This window comes from Palaemon carinicauda, chromosome 20, assembly GCF_036898095.1.
Source record: "Palaemon carinicauda isolate YSFRI2023 chromosome 20, ASM3689809v2, whole genome shotgun sequence".
Taxonomy (NCBI): Eukaryota; Metazoa; Arthropoda; class Malacostraca; order Decapoda; family Palaemonidae; genus Palaemon; species Palaemon carinicauda.
In genome coordinates this window covers 6857442-6864941 of record NC_090744.1, presented here as the reverse complement: position 1 = coordinate 6864941, position 7500 = coordinate 6857442, and positions in this window count along the sequence as shown.

Here is a 7500-nt window from a genome sequence, read left to right as displayed (position 1 = left end):
AACCTCGTTGGCAGAAGTAATTAAAAATGAATAAAACTAAACTTATCTATTATAACTCTTTGTTCTTCAATATTTAATCTAAAGTTACTCTTCTTGAAATATTTTATATTTCCTCATGTTTCCTTTCCTCACTGGTCTATCTTCCCTGTTGGAGCCCCTGGGCTTATAGCATCCTGCTTTTCCAAATAGGGTTGTAGCCTAGCAAGTAATAATGATAATAATAATAACAATAATAATAATAACAATAATAATAATAATAATAATAGTAGTAATAAAAATACTAATAATAAAAATACTACTACTACTACTACTACTACTACTACTACTACTAATACTAATAATAATAATAATAATAATAATAATAATAATAATAAGAACATTAGAATAATGCTGTACCTATATCCCTTTGATATTTCAAATTACAATCTTCGTGAAAAACACTTACCCAGCTTTTGATTCTCTATGTTTAAATCATTTGCTGATGGAAACTATGATGAAGAGCTTCCTTTTGACTTGAAACCTCTCTCTCTCTCTCTCTCTCTCTCTCTCTCTCTCTCTCTCTCTCTCTCTCTCTCTCTCTCTCTCTCTTCATACAAAGCTATTTTCCATCTTATTTCGTGTTTATCTGGTTCTGAATACTCCCAGATTGATATTTTATGAATTCTTTAGATTATCTCATACAATTATCGTTTTTGAATGAAATAATAATATAATAATAATAATAATAATAATAATAATAATAATAATAATAATAAGAATATTAAGATCAATAATAATAATAATAATAATAATAATAATAATAATAATAATAATGGCACTAGTAGTAGTGATGATAATAATAATAATAATAATAATAATAATAATAATAATAGTGATAATAATAACAATAATAATAATAATAATAATAATAATAGTGATAATAATAACAATAATAATAATAATAACAACAACAACAACAACAATAATAATAATAATAATAATAATAATAATAATATAATTACGCTGAAGGAAATTATGAAAAATTAAATTGATAAAGAATACATCAAAACCCTCAGAGTACGAGAGAGAGAGAGAGAGAGAGAGAGAGAGAGAGAGAGAGAGAGAGAGAGAGAGAGAGTTCCTGAATGTAATGGGTCGAATCTTAGTACAGTAATTTAGTTCATCATAACATGACTGGGAAGGTATAATTGAGCTTAAAGGTATATATATATATATATATATATATATATATATATATATATATATATATATATATATATATATATATATATATATATATATATATATATATATATATATACATATATATATATATATATATATATATATATATATATATGTATACATATATGTGTGTGTATGTATGTATGTATATATAAATCTTTCATGAAGAGGTAAGCTTGAACAGGAGATTGATATGTGTTTTTAAGTGAAATATCAGTTCATAAAAATAAAAGAAATATTATAAATTACTCTTTTTAAATCTTTAATACCATTTTTCTCTTTTTCTTTTCTGCAAGTTTCATTAATTTACGATTAAAATTGTGGCCATATGATTGATGACCGGATTATGACCCTTTGCTTAACCTTGACCTTAGGCTTGACCTTTGACCTTAACATGTATTAATTGGCGTGGATTTTCATACACTCAAATAAGAAACAAGTTTTGAAGTCTCTGTGACAACGATGTCCAAACTTATGGCTGATTACCTGAATTGGACATTTTGCCTGACCGTAACCTTGACGTTTGACCTTGACCTTCCAAAAATTTAATAATTTGCAGCTTTTACATAAAATCTGATCCCTGCAAATTTCATTACCCTACGATTAAAATTGAGTCCAGGAAGCAGCTCACAAACAAACACACACACACACACTCATAAAGGGGGGGGGGGGGAAATATAACCTCCTTCCAACTTCGTTGGCGGAGAGGATAACTGCGACGTCTTGTGAAATTCTTTATGAACTTATAAGTTTATTAAGGAAATGAGATTAATATACAACAAAAGAAAGTTAACTAACAACTTCAAACGGTCTTAGGAACGTTTAAGATATCAGATGAATATCAACTATGACCTCCACCAACGTTTCCGGCCCTGTTTGTCCGTTTATCCGTTTGTCTTTTGTTTGTGAACAACTTCCTGGGTCAAAGGGCGAGGTCAAGGTCAAGGTCGAGCAACAGATTAACCGAATTAACATTGACCTTAACCCCTAGTTCGCATATGGTTGTCACAAAGACTTCATATACCCCTACGGTCTAAATAGATTCTGGGAAAGGCGAGCTGGTTTCGAGAAATAAGCTTCCATGGTGGAGGTCTGCACTCTTATAGTGCTTTTCTAGTTTTTAATGAAATATTCCAAAATATGAATTTAGATCGTATTTAATCTTTATTTCATATAAATTCAAAGTAGTAAAAAAATTCGTTGATTAACGCTTCTGAAATCAATTCATGTCTGATAATTTTTCAAAAAATTTATTGTATTATTTTCTATCATAACGCTAGTAATTAACATTTACAAATATGCATTAAAATGATTATAAAAAACACATACACACATACATATATATATATACATATATATATATATATATATATATATATATATATATATATATACATATATATATATATATATATACATATATATATATATATATATATATACACACACACACATATATATATATATATATATATCAATCTATTATAATAGCAAGAATTTGATTGTAGAAATCTAGATGATTCACATATATTTCGAATTAATGATCTAAGACTGTGTAATTTTTTTCAGATGTCGGATATTTCCACCATGTAAAGTATAACTTACAAAGGTTTCATTATAAAGTTCACGATTTGTTATACAAATATGAAAATTGAAATATAAATTCCTAACATTTTATACTTAACTTTAATTCCTCCTATTACTATTCGCAGTCAAATCCAACAAATGGGAAGAGAAATAGATAGATAAAATAGAATTTAAGGAAAGACGTTGGCAGTGACTGGAAAAATAACGCTACACTGTTAAAAAGACCGTAATTTTAATCGGATATTCTCCGTAAAAATATTCTGTTCTCTTCCGTATATCAGTAAAATACAGGTGACTTTAATTTTACCTTACTTGTTCTTATATTTTACGAATTGGTGACCGTAATATCACACCTTTATGTCAATATATCCGTTTTTTAAAAGGGTAAAAATCCTGGAATAAATGTTGCAAGGCATTTACCATTTTTAATGCAAATTATTAACCGTGTACCCGTTGTCGGGTATGTCGCAATTACAGATGCGCGCGTGGCACTTAAGTCAACACAATATTTTCCTTTAGATAATAGACATTACCATTTCTTTCCTCTTTGGCTGTATGACATTGTAATGTAAACTTGTGTCTCTTTTATGTGAAGGCAAAAGATGTTGATGCAGCATTGCATATGCGGCTCACAGGCTCTGACAGAAGGAGTTCTATCGACTACATTTGAACATCTGAATTCGTAAGTAAAATGAAGACAGAGTTTTTTATACTGAGCAAATAGGAATCACATAAAATTTCCCTCTTAAAGACTACTGTTTTGAAGAAATTATCAATATAAATTATACTATGTGGATATGCAATGATTTCTATAGAAATGTTAGATTCCCTAATAATTCTATCTATGCTGAAAGGTATTCAACCAATCAAAGATTTAAAGGCCGCTCATTAATGGCAGAGGGAAGGGATATTAACATTACCCTATCAGGCAGGACAATGCCCTATAAACTGACCATATTACATAAGACTAGTGCCCAAGATCAGTAAAGCGCAGACCTCCACCGCGGTGGCTTATTTCTCGACCTTTGTCTCGACATTGACCTTAACCTATGGCTTTAACATATATTAAATGGCGTGTATTTTCATATACTCAAATATGTACCAAGTTTGAAGTCTCTGTGACAACGATGTCCAAACCTATGGCTGATTACATGAATTGGACATTTTGCTTGACCGTGACCTTGACCTTTGACTCTGACCTTCCAAAATTTAACCATTTTCAGCTTTTTACATAACAGTCAATCCCTGTAGGTTTCATTACTCTATGATAAAAATTGTGGCCAGGAATCTGTTCACAAACACACACATATATACAAACACACAAACAGGGGGTAAAACATAACCTCCTTCCAACTTCGTTGGTGGAGGTAATTACACAGTATTCTAGAAGTTTTATTCCAACTGTTACCAAGTTGTGGAATGATCTTCCTAATCAGGTAGTTGAATCAGTAGAACTTCAAAAGTTCAAAGTTGGAGCAAATGATTTTATGTTGACCAGGCTGACAAGAGTCTTTTTATACTTTATATATGACATATCTGTTTTTTGACGTCGTTGATAATTTATATAGGACATATCTGTTTTGACGTTGTTACTGTTTTTAGAATGATATATTGTTAATTTATTCTCATCATTTATTTATTTCCTTATTTCCTTTCCTCACTGGGATATTTTCCCTGTTGGAGCCCTTGGGCTTATAGCATCTTGCTTTTCTAACTAGGGTTGTATGGGATGAGAGTACTGTTTAAGTGGCTTTAAAGCATTATTATTATTATTATTATTATTATTATTATTATTATTATTATTATTATTATTATCAAAACTTGGTGAAAAACTATTCATATGCAAATAATTTTTTTTAGATTCCGTTGTATATTCCCAAACTGTAGCGTGTAGTAAGATTGAACTGATGCATATAAAACTGGGGTACATGGAAACTACTATTTGCATATCAGAAATGCATTTTGCATATTCATGTAAAAAATAAGTATTTCAATGTTAGAGAGAGAGAGAGAGAGAGAGAGAGAGAGAGAGAGAGAGAGAGAGAGAGATGTATGAAACTGGAAAATGATAATCCTTCTCAGATCTACTTAAAAAACTTAGCATTCAGTTAACGGTTTCTTTTTCAAAGTTATTAATCTTAATGTAAGGATCCAGTCTTATTGGTAAAGAGAAAGAGAGAGAGAGAGAGAGAGAGAGAGAGAGAGAGAGAGAGAGAGAGAGAGAGAGAGAGAGAGATTGCTGATGAGTTTAGTCATTAGTGTGTAGGCTTAAGTAAAATCAGCTAATTCTGTTGAATACCCATACAGAGGGAACTTATTCTGAATTCTGTTTGTGAGAGAGAGAGAGAGAGAGAGAGAGAGAGAGAGAGAGAGAGAGAGAGAGAGAGAGAGAGAAGCAGTATGCATGAAACTAAGATTTGATTTAATACAGTAACATTATTCAAATAGTTGTGTTCCTTATGTAGACTTCCTGACTATAAGCATCTAAGAAGTTAAGCAATACATTCTGTATATAAAACGTTTCGTTTCGGCAAAGCATATTATTATTATCATTATTAAATGCTAAGCTACAACCCTAGTTGGAAAAGCAGGATGTTATAAGCCCAAGGGCTCCAACAGGAAAAATAGCCCAGCGAGGAGAGGGAAAAAGGAAAAATATATCGCTTTATACAAGTATAAACAGGAAATCCTCTATAAACCTTTCCTTGCCTAAAAGGAACAATCGTTTAAAAACCTTAAACACGTCTTTCGTAGCTGGCTCTCTCCCGAATATGACTTTCCTCTCTGCGACCTTTCACGAAATGTTGACCTTTCTTTTGTCGCAGTCCATTAAGTTTCAACGATTTCCTTTTTTTTTCTGTTGTGACGTTTCAGGGAAGTCTGAGAGCTTCTTTTCCACTGACAAAATGCTTCGTCTTTTCCCCGCCAGATGGATTAGCCTTAGGTTTTTTTTTTTTTTTTTTCTTTTTTTTTTTTTTTTTTTTTTTTTTGTACTGTTGCCTTTCCTAGCTTTGTAACTTTCAACTTCGTAAAATGTATAATATTTTTTAATATCTCTTAATTTATTTTTTTTTTCAACAGTATAGTTACTAACCTTATGCCTAAAATCCATAAGATTTATATAATGTTTAACTGTACCATGGTCTTCCACTGTCTAGGGTTAGAGTTCTCTTGCTTGAGGGTACACTCGGGCACACTATTCTATCTAATTTCTCTTCCTCTTGTTTTGGTAAAGTTTATATAAGAAATATTTATTTTAATGTTGTTACTGTTCCCAAAATATTTTATTTTTTCTTGTTGCCTTTTCTCACTTGGCTATTTTCCCTATTGGGGCCCCTGGGCCTATAGCATCCTGCTTTTCCATCTTGGGTTGTAGCTTATCTAGTAATAATAATAATAATAATATTGCATTTTCAAAATTACGGCTCTAAAATTCTAAAAGAAAAAATCGAAGTTTCATAGTTTCTTTCTGTCAAATTTCTAGCCTCTTGAACTTGAAATTTCTGAATCTTCCCTTCAGCCTTGTAACCTTTGAATTTCTAAGGTCTCAATGTTTATGTAAGGAAATTATTTGAACGATTATTCAAAATACAAGAATAAAGGTTGAATCCTGAACACTCAAGTTCGCAAACCCACAATGACAGTCGTTATTAAAGCAAGGTAGGTTTACTTAATCAAAGTTTATGTAACATGTTTGCAATTCTGATGTTCATTAGATATTTTCTTTTGGCTCCCTCCAAAAAACACCATCATAACTCACATGGATGGTTAGATTGCAGACACTAACACAAACTATCGGACTTGAGCGTGATTAGAACTCCCATCCAACGTATTGCGTGACAGATTTAACAAAAATAGACCTCCTTTCCTTCTAAGAACTAAGGAAAAATAAAATTTTTATCAAATAATCAAGGTAACAAAGCCACCGAGAGAATTATCAGTAAAAGAAAAGGATTTTTGCTAGGCAACTCCGATGGCTATTAGTCCTGTTCAATACAGATAGCTATTATTCCTAGCCAAATACAGATGGCTATTAGTCCTGGCCAAATACAGATGGCTATTAGTCCTGGCCAATTACAGCTGGCTATTACTCCTGGCCAATACAGAGGGCTATTAATACTGGCCAAATAGGGATGGCTATTAGTCCTGGCCAAATATAGATGGCTATTAGTCCTGGCCAAATACAGATGTCTATTAGTCCTGGTCAAATACAGATGGTTATTAGTCATGGCCAAATACAGATGGCTATTAGTCCTGGCCAAATACAGATGGCTATTAGTCCTGGCCAAATACAGATGGCTATTACTCCTGGCCAAATACAGATGGCTATTAGTCCTGGCCAAATACAGACAGCTATTAGTCCTGGCCAAATACAGATGGCTATTAGTCCTGGCCAAATACAGACGGCTATTAGTCCTGGCCAAATACAGATGGCTATTAGTCCTGGCTAAATACAGACGGCTATTAATCCTGGACAAATACAGATGGCTATTAGTCCTGGCCAAATATAGACGGCTATTAGTCCTGGGCAAATACAGATGGCTATTAGTCCTGGCCAAATATAGACGGCTATAAGTCCTGGGCAAATACAGATGGCTATTAGTCCTGGGCAAATACAGATGGCTATTAGTCCTGACCAAATAAAGATGGCCAATAGTCGTGGCCAAATATAGATGGCTATTAGTCTTA